General features: G+C 40.0%; 1 long non-coding RNA gene across 1 annotated transcript in view; it reads right to left on the bottom strand.

Moving 5' to 3' along the window:
• The window catches only part of LOC134728960 (uncharacterized), a 43755-nt gene extending 25354 nt beyond the window's left edge, over window positions 1–18401 (bottom strand). The window contains exon 1 of the long non-coding RNA XR_010109807.1: window positions 17905–18401. This is a non-coding gene — a long non-coding RNA (uncharacterized LOC134728960). The remainder of the gene's footprint in view (window positions 1–17904) is intronic.
• Window positions 18402–22245: the final 3844 nt, after the last annotated feature.

The raw sequence follows: 22245 nt of genomic DNA, 5'->3' as shown, positions 1-22245 counted from the left end.
CATATAATAAACGTAAGGGCACTTTGGAAGGCCGAGGCAGGTAGATCGCTTGAGCTCGGGAGTTCGAGACCAGCCTGGGCAACATGGTGAAACCCTATCTCTATCAAAAATATAAAAAATTAGTTGAGCATGGTGGCATGCACCTATGGTCCCAGCTACTCAGGAGGCTAAGGTGGGAGGATCAAGCACTCGAGCCCAGAAGGTGGAGGTTGGTTGCAGTAAGCCGAGATGGTACCACTACTCTCCAGTCTGGGTGACAAAGTGAGACCCTGTCTCAAAATAATAATAATAATAATAATAATAAACACAAGGGAAGAAACGATAGAAAAGAACAATAAAACCAAGTTCTTTTTCTGAAATGGAAAATTAAATAGATGATTTTCTGGTAAGATGGGTCAAGGAAAGGAGATTGTACAAGTTAGACAATGGTAGCAGTAGAAAAGAGAACAGCATTTTAGATGAACTAGGGATTCAAAACTAATCTTAAGTGAACACTATGAACCCACATTTTGAGAAATAAATTTATAATTTTTCGATAAATTTGCCAATATTGACTCAAAAAGAAATAAAAACAAGTCTATAATTTTAAAGACTATCCCCAAATTTTATCCACATAAATTCCTAAAGCCAGATGATTTCTACTAATGAGTATTACCAAAGCTTCAATAAACATAAAATCTTAATTTTATATAAGCTATATTGAAAAGTAAAATAGAAATCTCTCAATCTTCCTTTAGGTACCATTATAACCTTGGCACCAAAACTAAACAAGGGGAGTCTGAGAAATAATAGTAATAGGAAGAAGAAAATGGAGTTGACATCCATTAAATGTTCAACAAGGCACTGAGAACTGTTTTAGAGTTTTACTTGGATTATTCTTTTCTTTTTTTTTTTTTTTTTGAGACTAAGTCTCACTTTATCACTCAGGCTGGAGTGCAGTGGCACAATCTCTGCTCACTGAAACCTCTGCCTCCTGGCTTCAAGTGATTCTCCTGCCTCAGCCTCCTGAGTAACTGGGATTACAGGTGTGCACCATCACGCCTGGCTAATTTTTGTATTTTTAGTAGAGACAGGGTTTCACCATGTTGCCCAGGCTGGTCTTGAACTTCTGACCTCAAGTGATCCACCTGCCTTGGCCTCCCAAAGTGCTGGGATTACAGGTATGAGCCACCGTGCCCAGCCTTATTTGGATTATATCATTTAATTTCTTCAAAAAAAAAAAACTATGTGGTTGGTGTTATTATTAACTGCATTTGGAGATAAGGAAACTGAGTCATAAAGAATGTCTGTAATTTACTCGAGTTAGTAGTCAGAAGTGATAGAACAAGAATTCAAACTTTGAACAGTCTCACTTCAGAGCATGCGCTATTAACCACTATGCTATAACACCAATATTTGCATCTGTGACCAAAGAATGAATATCAAGCGAAAACAGATGCCAAAAACACTAAATAAAATGTTAGCACATCTAATCAAGCATATTTTTAAAAAGCATTTAATCAAATTTGAAACCTATCCATGATTTTAAGATATGAAAAACTTAGAAAATTAGAATACAAGGGAACTTTCTTAATTTGATAACAGGCATCTATTGAAAGCAGACATATTATAGTGAGATTTCAATTTCCCATTAAATTCAGGAAAAGAAATGGATACTTCTATCATCATTTCTATTCAACATTGTACTGGAGATTATATCAAATAAAATAAGCCAATAAAGAAAACTAAATGCATAAAGACTAGAAAGAAAAAACAAACCTCTGATTTTTCAGACCAAATTATTACATACACAGAAAATCCAAGAAAATGTACCATATTATTAGAATAGAAAAGCATGGGCTGGGCACAGTGGCTCACACCTGTAATCCCAGCACTTTGGGAGGCCAAGGCGAGCTGATCACCTGAGGTCAGGAGTTCGAGACTAGCCTGGCCAACATGGTGAAACCTAGTATCTACTAAAAATACAAAATTAGCCTGGCGTAGCAGTGCATGCTTGTAGTCCCAGCTACTTGGGAGGCTGAGGCAGGAGAGTTGCTCGAACCCAGGAGGCAGAGGTTGCAGTGAGCCAAGATTGCACCATTGCACTCCAGCCTGGGTGACAAGGGTGAAACTCTGTCTCAAAAAGAAAAAAAAAAAATAGAAAAACATGCTTCAGAAAGGTTCCTAGATAAAAAAATCAATACACAAACATTTGTTGAACTCTTATTCCATTCACACTAGCAACAAAACATATTTATTCAGTAAAAATTTACTGGATATCTACTATATAGCAGGCACTGAGTTATGCACTAAAATAATATGTCCAGGACATGCATGGGAAAAATTATTAAACTTTATGGAAAGATATGAAATAAGACCAAATTAATGGAGAGAGATATCATGTATGGGAAGACTCAAGACTCTATAAAGGACAACTCCAACTCTCCAAATTAATCTATAAATTCAGTAAATGCAATCCAACCCAAAATAATTTTGATTAAAATTTGATAGTATGATTCTAAAATTAACATGAAAAAGCAAAGGAACAAGGATATCTGAAATAATTTTAAAGAAGAACAAGGTGCAGCCTTTTGCCCTATAATATATCAACATTTGCTGTAAAGTTATACCAATTAAGAGAGTGAGTTCTTGGCACTAAGGTTCACCTTGAGGTGGGAGTGGGGTGCCACACCTGGGACACAGTTTTATGGGTCCTGCATTGCCCAAGGGTACTGGGCACACAACACATCTGTGTCAACTAGGTTTTGCCAAATCATAATACTGAATTCTCTGCTACCTTTCATGGAAGAGCCCCTATATAAAACAGAAAATACGTACAGTTATGTGTCTGGACAATTTAAATAGCTTCTTGGCAATGGTCTGTAAAACTGAATATTAAATAGAAGAGTCTTTCCAAATCCTATGCAGAAAAGGCAGCCTTATCAGGAAACAAAATAGAAGTTGAGATTTGCCCAGGCATGGTAGGAAGAGACACTTCAGAAATGAAGCCAGTCATGGTGACCTTAAATGACCTTTGTTAACAGGAGGTGGTATGCTTCAGATAACTCGATGAGCCATTTGCCACAAGACAATTCAGGGCTAGAAGGCAGTGGCATTAATTAAACTCCTTGGAAGGCAGAATCAGCCTTTTCATTTTCTCTACCTCCACCCCCTTCTCTCCAAATATTTGGAAGTGATCCCATTGGAATAATCCTTTCCCTGGGGCTGAGAAGGAACAGTCAGCAAGCCAGATTAGGGTAAGAACTCAGTTTATTTCGGGCATGAATATTAAATGGGATTTATGACAGATGGAGTACTTGTTAATTCTTTCTATTAGTAGAGCTATTCATAACAGTAAAGAAAGGGCCATCCCAGAACAGAAAGGGATGTCTTTAATCCTTTCTCTTGGAAAAGGCCAATTCTCAATATTTCTCATTCCCTCTCTCTCCCCTGACACATGTACAGTTTCTCTATCAGGTACAGACTCACACTCACACACACACACACTCTACACTCCTTATCAAAGGAAACCAGACTGCCCTCAGCTTGTGGACCCATGGCTCTCACTGATTCCAGCAGGAATTATGGGCATGGCATTGTGAGCCAGAATGTGACCTATCTCCTATGAATGAGTCCTACACCATAGGAAGGGAATTTGAAGTTAACAGAAAGAGTCCTGTGCTTCAGCCATCTGCTCAGGGATTCCAGTTTTTTTATACGACAAGAAGAGCACCAGAGCCCTCACAGGGCTAGCTCTTTATTAGCAGGGCCCCTCCTTCTAGTCCAGAGCCCATCTTTTGTGCTGCCACATAAGAAACAATGCCCTCTTTCCCTGATATCTTTTAATGTATGGTTGTTCTTTTATTAGGCTTTTGAGGTCTGAGAACCCAGCAGCCTCCCCCAGCCCACCCCAAAAAGACAGTTCAGTATACAGAAACAGATCAGCTCCATCACAGAGCTTAGGACCAAATAACGTCGGATGCTGAACCACATAGCAGGCAGCCTCCTTGCTGCTTAACAGTTCTCACCTCAGATATGCGAGAGCTAATATAATCATACAAGAGCCAGCCAGGGAGAACAATGTCGGGGGAGTGCATGAAAAACATTCACCGAGGTTGTACTCACACAGTCCATCCTATATCCTGACTTGAGCTGCTTCTCTATTAAGCAAGGCTGATATCACTCCAGCAAGTCCAACATACCGGCTTTGGTTTGCTCAGGTATAGGGGTTTCAGGGGTAGTTGAGCAATGTTGGCATTGGATCAGTCATTCACTTCTCATTCATGCATTCAACATTTTACTGAATACTATAAACCAAGTACATTGGTAGGCTCCAGCACAATCCAGGAGAGAAAAGAAACAAACAATAGCAACACTGTGTAATAGTAACACAGTATACTGGATTTGCATTTGTGGTGATAGGATAAGATGCAGAGAAAACTTCCCAGGAGACTTGACTGCTAGGCTGAGTCTTAAAGAACAAGTGTTGAGGGTATATTGGTGATGCCTCCCCTGCTTCCTTGATGGGCTTCCTTTCATCAAAAACACTCCAAAAACATCCCTGGTATCACTATGAAGGTGAGAATTCAACCGATGTTTGAAGCATTTCACTTCACCAAAATGAAACAATTCTAATAAAAGGTGCTGCATATCTCTGAAATTAATAAACCATCTCAAACATGTTTAATTGCCCAAAACATTTTTTAGTCACAAAGGCAGGAATCCAGCTATTAGAGAAAACAAATCATATTTCGGTATTTTATTTTCTATAAATAGTTTTTGTTCTGTTTTGTTTTGTATAAAACAGGGATCACGTGTTATACACATAATTTTGTAACTTGTTTTTTTTTTTTTTACTTAACATTCTATTTTAAGCAATTCCCACATTCTTAAATACTCTCTGAGAAGGGTATTTTTAACGGCTGAAAAACATTCTACCATATGGATGGGCCACAATTATTTCAGATATTTCCTCACTGTTGGAAATGTAGGTCATGGCCATTCCTTTGCTCTACATGCTGCAATGAACATCTGAGTACACAGGTCTGTTTGTGCATATACAATTACTTCCTAGCAATAAATTTCTAAAAGCACAATAACTGGAACAAACACCACATATATTTTCTGGATTCTTGCTATATATTACTGAATTTCCCCAGAAATACAAACACAGTTCCTACTACCCAGTGGGTACTTAATAAATATTTATCAATCAATGAATGAATAAATGATTTTTAAGATTCTTTGTGATACTCTTGTGAAAAGTTGCCATATTTGAACTATAAGAAACTAAGTAAACTTTGAGGGAGTAATAAACACTTGGATTGGAGGAACCAGTAAACTAATAAATGTTTAAATATCTCAGAAGAATACAGACCAAAAATTACATCTACAGTAGAGTTATATATTCTTTGGATGGAAAATTGTATACCCAAAATAATGTTGCAGAAGAGTAATTATTGTCATAGCAAAATGTGCACCTTGTGACACTAAACAAAATAAACATCCATATAAGTATATAAGTGTAAGCTATATGTACTGCTTTGGACTATAGTATGATCTTATTTTTGTGGAATACGCATGTGTGTAATACATACTGTATTATATACACTAGAAGACAAACACAAATATTAACAGTGATTCTGTTGGGTTATAGGTGATGTTTTCATTGTGATGTGTGTGTGTGTGTGTGTGTGTGTGTGTGCATCCCAAATCTTGTATATCAAGCATGTACTACTTTTTTTAATTCAAAAAACCTGTTGTTAAATGTTGAATTACCATAGAACTAAAGGGAATACTTTCCAGAGCTAGAAATCTAACATAAAGATAGTAAACAAAATGATAAACAAGCAGTTCTTCCCCTGAGGGTTTATAATTCTGCTGGGGCTGCCATAACAAAATACCATAGACTGGGTGGCTTAAGCAACAGAAATTCATTTTCTCATAGTGCTGGAGGCTAAAAGTCTGAGATCAGGTGCCAACATGGTTGGGTGTTTGTGGGAGCTCCCTTCCTGGCTTCTTACAGACAGCCACCTTCTCATTGTGTCCTCACATGGCCTTTTCTCAGTGTGTGTGCAGAGAAAGAGAGGGAGAGAGTGTTCTGGTGTCTCTTCTTGTAAGAGTACTAATCCCATCATGAAGACCCTATCCTCATGACCTCATCTACCCCTAATTACCTCCATAAGGCCTCATCTCCAAGTATCATCACATTGAGGGTTAGGGATTCAACATATGAATTGTGGGGACACAAACATTCAGTCCATAACAGAGGGGATCAATATTAAGAGGGGCTCAAATTCACATATTTTAAAATAAAATATTTACGCAAGTCGCCTTGATAGATGATATAGTACAGAGAATACAACCATGAACAGGATGCAGTCCTGGCCATCAAATAAACACATTCTTATGAGAGGAGACAGAAAATTGTTACAAATCAGTGCAATAGAATTCTAACAAAAGTATATGCTGGGATATAGCTTCAGTGGAGAGAGGGAACACAGAAGAAGAGATCTTAGTCTGGAAACAATCATGAAATGTTTCTAAAATAAGTGAAACTTAAGCTGAATTTTGGGGAAAAAAAAAAAGAGGAATTATTGAAGCTTGCAGAAGGCTGTGCCAGGCAGAGGCTACAGCCTGTACCAAGGCAATGAGGTGCTGAGGTGCTATAATAGAAAACAACTCAACACACATAAAAGGATGAGGCAGAGGACAAGGTTGGAGGAAGGACTCCCATCTCTAACCTGGTTCCTGAATTACTGGGGGATCTCATCAGAGATTCAATAAGCTGAACTGGACGAAATTGGTATGCCACGTTAGGAGGTTTGAACTTTATCTCCAGGACCACGCAACTCACTAAAATTTAAACAGGGAAGAACAAAAAATGACTCATGATTCAGGAATACCCCTCTGGTAACAAAGTGGAAAGGAATAAATTCACTATCAATTTCAAGAATAAAGGCAGAAAGCTAGTGCAGAGGTTCTCCTAATAATTCAGATGAAAAGTGATGAGATCCTAAGTGATAAGGCCCAGATATTTATTTAGAAAATCAATAAGATGTGTATTGCCAAAGAGACAAATTGGTTATAGAAAATGTCTATAGTGAAGCTATAAACTGCATATGGTTGACTAAGAGGGTGAACGATGTGAAAGGCCTGAATTAAGAAAAAACTGCAAAGCCATTAGAAACAAGGCTACTTAATCAACATGGCAACCAACCAGTAGGATTACTCAAAGCATGTATATTGAGTTATGTTTGTAGAAATTGACTACAGTTGTAATAATTAACGTTCTAAGACACACTGTTGCATATCAAACAATCTGAATCAGGAATTTTCAGGTCATGCTCAAGGCTATTGCATGAAGACAGGAGGTGGCATAAAGAGGGCCAACAGTAAGAATCCTGCCTCTCCCTCACTTAGGCTAGAGTCTCTGCCACTTTAGGAGAGAAAACATGCTTGAAAGCCACTGATCTAAATAAATGTGTATGTGTGTATATGCCAATGGGGATGTATAACCAAACTTTTCATATGACCTAAACCTAACTAAATACATACCACCTTGACGTATTAATCAGCAATGTATATTTTTGTCCCATGTGGAAACTTAATGAGCACACCACAACTAACGGGTTTTAGGTTCTTCCACTAAATAATAAGTTCCTTAAAGACAGAGATTCCCTCCCTCCCACTGTTTATTATAGACTTTACAAATGAGGTGTCCGATAAACATTTGCTTGTTAAAAAGAAAAGGCAGGATAATTTTTAAAAATAAACAACGAAGAAATTCTTTTGTGGACCCAAAAGCAATTTGTCTGAAGGGGAAACACATCTCAGGTTAAATTTGTAATCTGCACACATACGGAAAGAATGCTAATTATTATCCTTAATGATTTAGCTATAAGGAATGAAGTCAGTATACCATAACCCCAGTTTACAACACAACCATCTTAGGACATGGTAAAGAATAGCACATCATAGTGGTGGCTTTATGTTAAGGAATATACCAGCTCATTACGTTCCAAACAATTATAGTGAAAGACTGGTCTCTTCCCAAAGCTGTATTTTCTCTTTATGTACACACACACACACACACACACACACACACACACACACACACACAGCCAAAGAGGCATGTTAAGCAAACCTTATTGTCTCTGCAATGACTACTTAAGCAAGAAGGCAACCAATCAGTAGGATTATTCAAAGCATGTATATTGAATTATCTTTGTGTAAGTTATATCTATATATCTATGCATATCATATATGATGTTAAATACAAATGAGATGAGATGCCTATCTTTTGCAGTCTGTAAGAATTTTTTTTTAAAGGAAGCATCCCAGTTGTGTTGACTGCCTCAGATTCATTTCCCTATTTTAAGTTTTAGAGCCTAAGAGAAAACAGCATTTGCAGTGATTTTTGTGGGTTCAACGAAAAGGTCACATGAAGCATGCACTTGTTTTAAGAGCTTGAAAATTCTATAGGAAAGACAGAAAAAACTCATACAATAAATAAAAAGGTGAGCTGAGGCCAGGCGCAGTGGCTCATGCCTGTAATCCCAGCACTTTGGGAGGCCGAGACGGGCAGATCACCTGAGATCAGGAGTTCAAGACCAGCCTGGCCAACATGGTGAAACCCCGTCTCTATTAAAAATACAAAATTAGCCAGGCATGGTGGCAGATGCCTGTAATCCCAGATACTCAGGAGGCTGAGGCAGGAGAATCACTTCAACCCAGGAGGCAGAGGTTGCCATGAGCTGAGATCATGCCACTGCACTCCAGCCTGGGCAACAAAACAAGACTCTGCTTCAAAAAAAAAAAAAAAGAAAGAAAGAAAGAAAAAAAAGGTGGGCTGCTGTTAGCTGTTTATTTCGGGCACCTGATTGATGTCGTGAGGGAAAATGTTATACACCAAACAGTAACTTGGTGATTATTTCTCCTAGCATAATTAAATTTAAAACTAAATTCTGTACATTATTATTTAGATCAATGGAACAGAACAGAGCCCTCAGAAATAATGCCACATATCTACAACTATCTGATCTTTGACAAACCTGAGAAAAACAATAAATGGGGAAAGGATTCCCTATTTAATAAATGGTGCTGGGAAAACTGGCTAGCCACATGTAGAAAGCTGAAACTGGATCCCTTTCTTACACCTTATACAAAAATTAATTCAAGATGGATTAAAGACCTAAACGTTAGACCTAAAACCATAAAAACCCTAGAAGAAAACCTAGGCATTACCATTCAGGACATAGGCATGGGCAAGGACTTCATGTCTAAAACACCAAAAGCAATGGCAACAAAAGGCAAAATTGACAAATGGGATCTAATTAAACTAAAGAGCTTCTGCACAGCAAAAGAAACTACCATCAGAGTGAACAGGCAACCTACAAAATGGGAGAAAATTTTCGCAACCTACTCATCTGACAAAGGGCTAATATCCAGAATCTACAATGAACTCAAACAAATTTACAAGAAAAAAACCAACAACCCCATCAAAAAGTGGGCAAAGGATATGAACAGACACTTCTCAAAAGAAGACATTTATGCAGCCAAAAAACACATGAAAAAATGCTCACCATCACTGGCCATCAGAGAAATAGAAAATCAAAACCACAATGAGATATCATCTCACACCAGTTAGAATGGCAATCATTAAAAAGTCAGGAAACAACAGGTGCTGGAGAGGATGTGGAGAAATAGGAACACTTTTACACTGTTGGTGGGACTGTAAACTAGTTCAACCACTGTGCAAGTCAGTGTGGCAATTCCTCAGGGATCTAGAACTAGAAATACCATTTGATCCAGCCATCCCATTACTGGGTATATACCCAAAGGATTATAAATCATGCTGCTATAAAGACACATGCACACGTATGTTTATTGCGGCACTATTCACAATAGCAAACACTTGGAACCAACCCAAATGTCCAACAATGATAGACTGGATTAAGAAAATGTGGCACATATACACCATGGAATACTATGCAGCCATAAAAAATGATGAGTTCATGTCCTTTGCAGGGACATGGATGAAATTGGAAATCATCATTCTCAGTAAACTATCGCAAGGACAAAAAACCAAACACCGCATGTTCTCACTCATAGGTGGGAGTTGAACAATGAGAACACATGGACACAGGAAGGGGAACATCACACTCTGGGGACTGTTGTGGGGTGGGGGTGGGGGGAGGGATAGCATTAGGAGATATACCTAATGCTAAATGACGAGTTAATGGGTGCAGCACACCAGCAAGGCACATGTATACATATGTAACTAACCTGCACATTGTGCACACGTACCCTAAAACTTAAAGTATAATAATAAAAAAAAAGAATAAAGTTTAGAAAAATTTATGAAAAAAATAAAAATAAAAAAATAAAGTCTTTCAAAAGCAAGTAAAGGAAAAACTTGGCTTGGCTGCCTGTAGATAATTTTGTTTTGATACCAGTTTGAATAAAACAAGAACTCTCTGATGGATTTATAACATGATAGTGCAATTCAAGCATGGGATAAACTGAAGGTGACAGGAAGGGTGGCACATAGGCCATGTGCAATAAGCGTCACATTGACAGGGCAGCCTACAGGAGAACTTAGCAAACGTGGAAAATGACTGGGCAGAAAGGTGGTGATACCTCAGTTCAGCAATGCCCTGAGTATATGTGAAGAAGAATCTCTTGATGAGCAGTATAAATCCAATTAGTAACATTCAGATTTTCATATTTTCATAAATTTCAAACACTATTTTTTGAAAAGTGCAGTCACAGTAAATCTGAGACCGCAATGTATTCAGCGTAGGATAGCACAGCAAGAGCAGCAGTGTGCACAGTGCCAGTCCAGCATGACAGGTCCATGAAAATGTCTATCCTGGGAGCAACACCACTGGCCCACTCTACAGCTTCTCCTGCATCACTGACATTGCTAAGTTACTTTATACACTTCATTCTCATCACAGTGAGTTTTCTGACTCAACATTCATAAGTCTCTCCATGTTCTTGTTCCTGCACAAGCAAATTATTTCTCAAAACCTCTTTCCCAACTTCTCTCTTGAGGGTAGGTTTCTGTTCTACAATCAAGTATCATCTTCATCCTAATCATGGGAAATGCTGAGGAGATATTCACCTTTCCTCAGTGTGGATAGTGTGAGAAAAAGATCAAATCCAGGAAAAATGAGTACCAAGAAGGAAGGGGGGGAAATCCACCTTTATCCATGTAGATAACTTCAGATGCAATCCCAGAAAAGGGCAGTCATGCTCCCATGGGTGTTTAAACATGGCTGGAATATAGCTAAATAAAAGCAAGCTAATTATCATTGATGAGCACACATGCTATTTACCTTTGGTGAGCCTTTTTCTGAACTTGAACAACGGATTTCCAATATTTACCATTGCAATGATTCATAAAAAGTTAAGATATTCTGGATCAAAATTGCAGTGTCCACTAAAAATACTCAGTTCTGACTTCCTTTTCAAATCAATGTGAAAGGCCATACAAGGTAAGTATACAATTCCACACTCAGTTTGAGATTCCAGAGTGTTACTTGTGAAAATAGATAGATGAGATTGTGAGGGGGGTTGCAGATTCTAGTAATAAATGCATCTCTTCTTCGTATAAGATCTTCTCGGGGATGTGTCACTATCCTACACTGCATTGCTTCTGTTTCCAATTAGTTTCCAAAGCTACCATAGCCACAGTACACAGAGTGATACAGCCAGGAAGCTAAGACAATTGTATACCTCTCTTGCATGGTTGATAATTTAAGCAGTAGAATGTCCAAGACTGTACCCATTTGGGGCTTTATTCATCATGAACAACAAGGTTTTTTTCCTGGCCTTATAGTAAATCTTTCATCAACAACTACAGTGAACAACACAGATCCAAGAATAGAGTTATTCTGTGTGACAGCAGAGAGAAGAGTCAGATGCATGATCCAAGGAAAATTCCCAGAAGGCATGAAGCCAAACCAAAGTAGGAGGGAGCATGTGGTGGAGTGGGCTTGAGTGAGCAGCTGTTTCCCACTATTTTCCTCTCAGTCAAAACTCTTTTTATTGCCACTGCCCTTAAGCCACATCAATAGCCTTGCCATGATTCTCTTACCTCGATGTATTTCTGTTCTTGAAATGAGATGGAAAGGCAGAAACCTGAAGAGTCTCTTTCTCTTCTCCATAAATCACCAACTAGATTAAAAAATAGAGCCCATTCACCAGTTACTCTTCTCATCTCGTAGGACTCTATTAACATGGTTTTGTCAAGTGTGCTATAAGGGAAATGGCTTAGGGAAGTTGGCAGACCTCAATAAACCATCGCATGGTTGTATTGAAGTTGAACAGTTAGAATGGCCAGGTGGCATATTACCAAAAAGAATGCCAAGGGAAAACTACAAAACCTCTTTGTGAAGGTCTTATTCCTAAATACACAAACATTGAACCCCAAAAAATGAACAAATCTTCAAGATTGCAGATTGATTTAATAAATTTATTCCAGAATCCCATATACAATAAATGATTAAAAGAAAGGAACAAAGTTTCTACTAGGATGTCTTGAACACAAATAGCTCTTTCATTGTGTATAAGCCTAGTGAAATTTCATTCCGATGGAACAGCCTGTTCTGCCGTTCACCTTCATAAAGCTTCATCTAAGGATAACAGCCATTCAAACAATCAAATTACCCACTGTGGTTTCTTAAGAAAGGTGCAGTTCTGTATTTCTAAAATGTTCATTTATGTAATTAATGACTTAGGACTTGCAGGGAAATATTCTCCTGATTATTTGATACAATTGTAGGGCATGAATCTACTGGCAATGATCAAATCTTAAACACAAATGTGGAATAATTGCTCAAAATACATGTAAAAGTCTTTCATGATTAAATTAGCATGGGACTGAGAACCAAAAGTACTGTATAAGAATCACTGCGTTTACCTGAAATTTTTCTGAGAAAATCAACATATCTATCTTAGAAATCATAGAATCTCTGAGGAGGCTGAGACCTTAGATAACATTAAAAGCAAACTTCTTTGGTAGGGTGACCAATTCTTCCAGGTTTGCCTGGGATTTTTCTGGTTTTAGCACTGAAGATTCTAAGTCTTAGAAAAATCTCTGAGTCTTGGGTAAACGAAGTTGGTCACTCTACTCTTTGGATTCATGAATCTTCTCTGTGACATAACATAGAAGAAACTTAACTGAGACTTCACAGAGTTCGGTTAAAACACAGAATAACACAGACATGGACTTCACAGAGTTCTATTCTCCGTTGTGTCAAAATCAGTGCTATGATCTATCCTTGCTCTGCCTTCCACAGCAAGACAAAGTTTATTCCCTCTTCTACCTGGTAGCTCTATGAGTATGTGAAGACTGCCCTTCCCATCCCACATTTCCCCAATCCAGTCTCTCTATTCTCTAGGATAAGCTGGCCTAGCCCCTTCATCTGCTCCTTGAGTGTTCTCATTCCATTGGTAACCTCACTACTCTCCTCTGGGCAGGCTCATCTGTCAAGGTCCCTCAAGCACTGACAGGCCAAACTTAGCTCAAGGCTCTGCACAATGCCTGAGCAGACTTCATGAGCCCCTCCTTCATGGGCCTGGGTGTCATGTTCCCATGCAGACAGACATTCCTTTAATTCATTTGTCCACCATATCCCACCACCAGATAAGAATACAATTCATGTCAACATAAAATCATGAAGATTTTTTACATATGCTATTATTCAAAGCTCTGCCATCTTGTAGTTTTGTAATTGAATTGGTCTTTAGACCCAAACATCACACATTTATCCTTTACAGTGAACCCATTATTCCAGCCCATGATCCCAGCTTTGGATCATAATTCTATCACCCAAATTATTCATTCCAGTAATTTGGTTCCAGGTTCATATAGTATGCAAATGTTTTCTGCATGTCAACATCTGCAATCATGCAAATCATTGGCAGAAATGTTGACTAGGTCAAGTGGAATACCAGATGATTAGTCAGTACACACCTATTGGCTACATAAAGGCAGGTATTCATGTGGGTCCTTTATTTTGAAATATTCTTTAGGGCTTTCCCTTCCAGATTTTAGAAATTGAAACAAGAAAGAGTACAAACACACAGTAGCCACACTTTCTTCTTTTCAACCAGTAACTGCCTTCTCTTTACCTTGAGCCCACATATATTCCTTCAGGCATTTCCAAACTTCAATGAAACAAGTTATGATAGAAATCCCATCATGAGCTGGAACTGAGCAGCACTGAGTGTGAATCATGAGTGCAGAGCTGCCAGTATTCTTGACTCTCTTCTTTCCTGGCACACAATAGGGCTGCATTTGCCCACCACTTTTGAGGTTGGGCATGGCCGTGTGACTTGTGTTAGCCAATGACATGCATGTGGAATGATATGTATTACACACTGGCAGGAGCTATAAAATCCAGCTATGGGGTTTGTCATGTTTCCTCCTCAGTGTTGTTTTGATCAGGGAAAGAAGTGTCAAGACAAAGCCTTCATTAGCCTGGGTCCCTGGGAGAACACAACTCTTAGTAGGGTGAATATGAGGGTGGTGGATGTGTCAGAGTTCCCCTGCGGACCCATATTGGACATGCAGGTTGAGTAGGAAACAAAGCCCCTGAGATGTCGGTTTTTTGTTTTTTTTTTTTCACTGTTCTATGACTTTGCCTATTACACAGGGTAACTACGATGCAGAAGTAGAAAAATACATGAACTCCTGTTTACAAGAAGCTTACAGTATAGTTGGGATAAATCATACCCACAAAATACAAGTAAGGACTCAATTAGCATGAAGTAGGATGCTAAACTGAAAAGTAGAGATAATTAGCCAATAAGATGTGGTGCTAAATGTGAGTCACTGAGATGATGCATTAAAAGGGAATTAGTAAAAGAGGAGCTCAATGTGGGCTTACAATTCTCAGAACACATTTCATTTCCGCTAAGCAAAAGTGCAAATTATATAATTTATTGAAAAGTATTATAGGAAATGGTTCTACAAATATGTTGACTCTTCTCTTTAAAAACTGTAATAAAAGTGTGAGCTTAAGTTATGGGGCCATTTTCCATGTATTTGATTTTAGTCTTTTCTAATAAGGTACTTAGTGTTTTTTTAATGGACATATTATAGATCTTTGTCTATAATGGACAGATTTAGCACTTTATCAAGACAGAGGGGTCACCCTTTCCAGGAGTTTTATAGAAACCTTGGCAATTATTGCAATGCAGACAAAATGGGGCTGATCATAGCACCCACTTAAATATGATTGACTTTATTTCACAGAAAGGTCCGTTATTACAACGACACAGATAAATATTCGTCTGAATACCCAATATCAATTTGGCTGACCTAGCAAAAATATGGCCTTGTTTCTTTTTCAAATATATTCAGCCTCTCCTTTCTGTCCTTCTATAGGGATGAAGGAAGTTTGGTATTAATTGGAATAGTCATTCACTCATTTAGCAAGCACCTACTCTCTGCCAAGGACTGTGCTATTATGAATAGATATTGGTTATTCATTAATGAGCACAATAGTCTAGGGTCTGTCCTCAGGGAGCTTACAATGCAGAGGGGGAAGAGACAGACAGCAGAGAGGGTAGGGAGAAGGACTTTCTAGTAGAAGAAACACCATGTCTTCCCTACTCTGAATCAGAAAGTTTCGAGTATTCAAGAAAATCAAAGTCCAGCATGTATCAAGCAGGGTAGATGAAAAGGAAAGTTGCTTGAGATGAGACTGAAGTTGGGTAATGGGCAGGCCATATGGGCCTTGGACCCTCTCTTAATTTTTTTTTTTTCATTTTATCTCAAATGCCCTCAGAGCTTTAAACAGGGGGTACAATGTGACACAATTTCCATTTTAAGAAAGTCACTCTGGCTGTATGAAGAATGGACTGGTAGGGTTAGTGTAGAGATGGTGGAGTAAGAAGAACTGTTGTAGAAGCCCAAGTAAGAGGTAGCAGTGACCTAGAATGGAGTGGTAGGGATAGTAATGGCATGAAGTAAATAGACTGAAATATATTTGGAAGTAAAATCTTAGAGGGGTGAATATGGATGGGAGAGCTCCTGGTTTCTGGCATGAGCAAGTCTCCATTTTGCACAATAGGGAAGAGAGGAGGAAGAGCCAGAATGAGGAAGCAGAGTAACGGTTCCCTGTTGTTGAATGCAGCTGTTATTGAATGCAATTGGATACATTGGTCTGAAGCTCAGCAGAGCAGAGTGGGCAAGAGATGCAAATGTGGGGGTCATCCGCTTAATGCTGGTATTAGGCTGTGAGTACAGGACAAGGAGGAGATGTGGGCTTGGAAATGTGAGCAAGAACAATGAAAGTTCTTGGGAGCCAAGAAGAAGTTGGATCAGAAGCCTAATAAGTTTAAGAGAATAATTCTTGACATCCCTTGATCTAATCGCAGATCTATATGAGAATATGGAAATGTTTGTACCTGCTCCCATTATGCCCCTAAATCACAGATCAAAACAGTAGCCTCTCTGTGCCTATCTCTACATCACAAGTTAACTTCATTTTCAACTTTTACTACAAGTTTCCTCTCCCACTCAACTATTTTTCAAAAGAGAATGACATTTTTATCACGGCACGAGTTTTACTATCTAAGCAATCTTGGGTAGAGGAATGCTTCCCAAATACCAAACTGTGACAAAATGTTGTTCACCAATCCATGACAAAATAACAAAACTAGAACCACAGAACATATATAATGTCAAGATAAGGTGGCCAATAATCACTTCCTGGGATAGATGCTCCATTATTCTGAAATCAGGTCAGTTCTACCCTTTTAGTATTAAAATATCCTTTCTTTTAAGAAATAATGGTGATAGATTTTTTTTTTTTTTTGAGATAGAGTCTTGCTCTGTCGCCCAGGCTAGAGTTCAGTGATGCAGTCTCAGCTCACTGAAACCTCTGCCTCCTGGGTTCAAGTGATTCTCCTGCCACAGCCTCCCAAGCAGCTGGCATTACAGGCATGCACCACCACACCTGGCTAATTTTGGTATGTTTAGTAGAGACGGGGTTTCACCAAGTTGGCCAGGCTGGTCTCAAACTCCTGACCTCAGATGATCCACCAGCCTCGGCCTCCCAAAGTGCTGGGATTACAGGCATGAGCCATCGCACCCAGCCAAGATTTTTTTTCTGATGTCCTTACTTAGCAAAATAAAAGATTAATAATTCTATGTAAAACTCTACTTTTTAATTGTACAAGTCTGTGAAATCCCAAATCAGGGAAGAATAAGAAAAGAGAACAAAGCATCATTGAGGAGCCAAGTGCCAGCTCTCAGCTAGGTTTACTCTCTAGCTGAACCACTCCCTCCCAGACACAGCCTCAGGAGTCCCTAGGATTCACTTTTGTGCCTCAGCAGACACTGCTAAATGCCATGTACATTTGAAGTTGTTTCCAGACAGTCAAAACCACAAATGTCAGGGTGCACTTTATCAGTAAAACTGACTCACTGTGCACTAGGCAAAGAAATTCCTGCATTCCACTCTAAGAACTGTAAACGGGGCCCCAGCTAGCTGTTCTCTCTTGTGCTACTTACCATGCTTAGATCTTGATTTGAACAAATCGACTATAAAAAGACTGTGCTGGCAATTGAATACATGCAACTATGGTCTGGGTATTACTTACTATTAAGGAATTACTGTTAATTTTTTTAGGTGTATTAATGACATTATGTTATGAAAATATAATTTTCTTTTTTCTTTTTCTTTTTTCTTTTTTTTTTTTGGAGACAGGGTCTTGATCAGGCTGGAGTGCAGTGACATAATCACAGCTCACTGCATCCTCAGACTCCTGGGTTCAAGCAATCCTCCCATCTCAGTCTTCCAAGTAATTAGGACTAGAAGTGTGTATTAGTCTGTTCTCAAGCTGCTGATGAAGACATACCCTAGACTGGGCAATCTGCAAAAGAAAGAGGTTTAATGGACTCACAGTTCCACGTGACTGCAGATGCCTCACCATGGCAGCAGACGAGAGGAGAATGAGAGCCAAGTGAAAGGGGTTTCCCCTTATAAAACCACCAGATCTCATGAGTCTTATTCACTACCACGACAACAGTATGGGGGAAACTGCCACCCCCATGATTCAATTATCTCCCACGGGGTCCCTCCCACAATATGAGGGAATTATGGGAGCTACAATTTATGAGATTTATGAGATTTGGGTGGGGACACAGCCAAACCATATCAGTGTGCCACCACACTCAGCTAATTTTTTTATTATTTTTAGAAACATGGTCTCACTATGTTGCCCAGGCTGGTCTGCACTCCAGGGTTCCAGTGATCCTCCCATCTTGGCCTCCCAAAGCACTAGGATTACAGGCATGAGCCATCACACCCAGCCAAGAAAACATTATCTTTTAGATATGCACACTGAAGTATTTGATATAAAATGTATGATATTTGGGATTGCTTCATAATATTTTAGCAAAAATAAAATAAATGAAATACAGCAAGCTGCTGAGCATTGATAAGTCTTGATGATGATGATGGTATATTTCACTATCTTACTTTTATGTCTGTTTGGAATTTTTCACAGTGAGAAGGAAGGAAGGGAGGAAGGGAGGGAGGGAGGGACGGAGGGAGGGAGGGAGGGGAGGGGAGGGAGGGGAGGGGAGGGGAGGGGAGGGGAGGGAGGGGAGGGGAGGGGAGGGGAGGACGGACTCTGTCCAACACCCTTATCATTTCATAATGACTTTAAATGGAAGGAAGATAGATTAATAGGAGGGAGCAATTCCCACTAGTATTTGTGCATACCTATTTTGGGTGCTCTCCATGACAGGAATGCACATGAAGGCACATAGTACAGTCTGATAGGGGTTACAACCAATGCTGTGGAGATGAGGAAAAGGAAACTCAGGTTAGCCTACATTTCCTTTTTTGTTTGTTTGTTTTGAGACAGAGTCTCACTCTGTCACCCAGGCTGGAGTGTAGTGGCGCGATCTTGGCTCACTGCAACCTCCACCTCCGGGGTTCAAGCCATTCTCCTGTCTCAGCCTCCTGTGTATCTGGGACTACAGGCACATGCCACCATGCCCAGCTAATTTTTGTATTTTTAGTAGAGATGAGGTTTCACCATATTGGTCAGGCTAGTCTTGCACTCCTGACCTCAGGTGATCCACCTGCCATGGTCTCCCAAAGTGCTGGGATTACCGGTGTAAGCAACTGTGCCCAGCCTAACCTACATTTCCACATGGAAAATAGAAAGAGAACAAACTGGCTAAATGGAGCTACTTGGCTGCTAAAGAAATTCATTTCAGAGGAATTAAAAACAAAAACAATTATGTTGATTCTTAAGGGGCTATCTCAAAATCCAGGGACAACACAGACCCTGCAGACACATGGGCTCTGCCAGGATTGGGGCAGCCACTTCCTCCAGGCCCTTTTGTTAATTGGACCTGGCAATAGCTGTCACTCCCAGCCATCCTGACTCTGGTCCTTTCCATTTCCCTGCCACTCAGATAAAGGAACATGAATTCTGATGCGGGGCATATGAAAAGGAAAGACAGCTCTTCCATAGTCACACCCAGAAGAGGGCAGATGAACCTGAGAAATAAAAATAAAATCCTAAGCTCTGCAGCTGACTGAACAGGCCCCCTCTTGGCCAAGGGGACCACAGAGAAACCTTGAAAACTGAGTTCCGAGCCATGATTGGATGGGAGTTTGGACAGGCCTAGTTATACCTCCTCCCTTGCTTTTCTTTCCTAAGGGTTAAACAGAAACTAGTCCTTGGGAAAGGCTTGCCCCACCATTGATTTCAACCAACCCCGTGACTGCCCTTCCCGTTTAGTGCCTTTGACACAAATGACCAGCATTCCTTCTGACCACACAGTGGTTCTGGCCAGTCTACAGAGGATGTACACTGAGGATTTTTGTGTCCAATGCTTCACCTTTGATGCCAGAGGGCTGAAAATTCTACCCTCAGATCATGCTAACACAGTCATTTGTTGAACATACGACCCATGGAGAGGCATGAAGTTCAATTGTGCATGTGTATGTTTTTCCTTTCATATTTATAACTCCTCCTACAGCTTATTAAATATGTATTTCAGCCGCCCCACTCAGCATAAATTTCTGTTCCCTTTGCCCCTCCCTTGAAGTATCTGTTTCTGGCTTCTGGCCAAAGGCTGTGTTTTCCAGCCTGTCAGAATAGCCACCTGCAGGCTGCAACCCTTTATGAGAAATAAAGCTCTCCTTTCCAAATGTATAAACCTCATCATTCTGCAGCTGACAATCCCATCTGATTGATATGTGGCTGAGAGCCTATTTTCCCCTGCATTTCGTGGGAGGTGGAGCATGCTAACTGAATGCCCTGCAGAGAGAGCCGCAGATTCCCCCAGCTTTTCCCCGCATGCCTTCTATCCAGCACATCCTCTCCTAAATATCACTTTCTTCAGAGTTTATCCCTGCTCCAAAACAGTCAATGGGTTCTGGAGGTCTATGCTTCAGCACAGCATGGTGGGTCAAAGGGCAGGCTCACAGCCATACTACAAAGGGTCAAATCCTGGCCACTTAGGAGCTGGGTAACCTGGGACTAGTTCTTAACCTCTCTCTACCTCAGCTTCCTTCTCCTCTTCAAAAACAAGATCACAGGACTGTTGACAATGGAATGAGTTAGTTCAAGTAAAGCACTTAGCACACACTAACTCGAGCACTTAATAACATTAGCATTAGTATTCCTATAACCCACCCTTACTTGGTTTCACTGCAGGCAACCTATTATTGATCCCAAAGTGCAGTTAGATCCCCACATCCCTTTAATTTTTGCTCTGCTTGATGTTCTTCTGGCATGTTCTCTTTCTGTTGTGTCTGCAAATCCTCCCCACGTGTCAAGGTCAAGCTGAAGCCCTAACTTCGCCTCATATTCTGACTGTTGGGGCCTCCCAACCTCCTCCTTCTATAGAGTTTAACAGTATCTACCTCTACCTGAACATTTTTTAGGAAATGAGTGAGTGAGTCATGGCCTCATTAGGAAACAGGCAGCACCTAAAAATGATAATCAAAGACTATTTATAGAGGAGTGGATAGGGTTGAGAGAACCAAAAAGAGATGGCAGGTCACCCAGGGACTAGCAAAAGGGGAAGCAGTTATCAACCAGGCTTAAAGGGATAAAGAGAGGGAGTAACTACTCCCTACTAGACACCAATGAGAGCCATCAGAGAGGCCTCCTAAGTTGTGGACTTGACATAGAGAAACACCACTACTGCCAAACCATTTGGAAAGTGGTGAATGAATACCCCAGCCTCTATCTCTTCCATGCTTCACAGTCTTTTATAGGCAATTCCTATTAGCCAGACCCAACTGGAGGCCAGAGCCCAGGGAGAGGTCCGTCCCCTCCCCACCTACCCGGAGACACAGAAAAGGGTGGGGAATGGATATGGAGGGGTGAAGGGAGATTAGCTAGCATGGACAGGTTTGTAACAAGCTACATTCGCATGGGCAGGTTTGTAACAATCGTCACTCCATTGGGACCTATCTTGTATTCATTCTGTGGTCTCTCACGTGCAGGCCTCTGCAAGAGTCAGCATGATTAAGTGGAAAAAAACATGGACTTTGAAATCAGAGACCTCGGTTATTATCATGCAAACCCTGTCATCTTCTAGCTATATGACCTTAAGAAAGTAACAACTTCCCTGAGTTTCTGATTCTCAAATTCCTTATTGGTAAGATGAGAGTAATCTAGGGTTGTTATGAGAATTAAATTAGAGAAGTAATTCCCTATTCCCTACTTCCTAACTACTTATAATCTCCTTAACACAAAGGCTCAGATGATGAAAAAATAGCTCAGATGATGAAAAATAGGAATGTGCACATGTGCTGATGGACAGATAATTTCTGTGAATTCTAAGTCATACTGGGAAATTCAAGGGCTTTGTTTGGCATTTGTCTTAAGCTGGCTTGTCTAATGAGAAAAGCAGAAAGATATCTAACAATTTGTAGACCTTCAGAACCCCGCAAATCAGAGTATGGTCCAGCAGCATCACCAACACCTAGAAGCCTATTAGAAATGCATGTTCTGTACCCCTTACCACCAGAATCTGCATTGTAACAAGATCTCCAGGTGATTTGTACATGTGTTTAAGGCCCAAGAAGTCCTGCTTTAGAAATAAAGGAACCCCAGAGGTCATGTAGATTCTGGTCAAGCCACCCCAATTTATCAGGACACTGACATCCAACACTATGTAAATTGTCCAAGGACACTGTGGCAGATGCTGCCTATTGACTAATCCTACAGGCTCCAACCTCTCCTCTCATGCTAGTTTCCACTTCACAA

The sequence above is a fragment of the Pan paniscus genome, chromosome 15 (assembly GCF_029289425.2).
Source record: "Pan paniscus chromosome 15, NHGRI_mPanPan1-v2.0_pri, whole genome shotgun sequence".
Taxonomy (NCBI): domain Eukaryota; kingdom Metazoa; phylum Chordata; class Mammalia; order Primates; family Hominidae; genus Pan; species Pan paniscus.
This window is presented reverse-complemented; position numbering and strand designations above follow the sequence as displayed.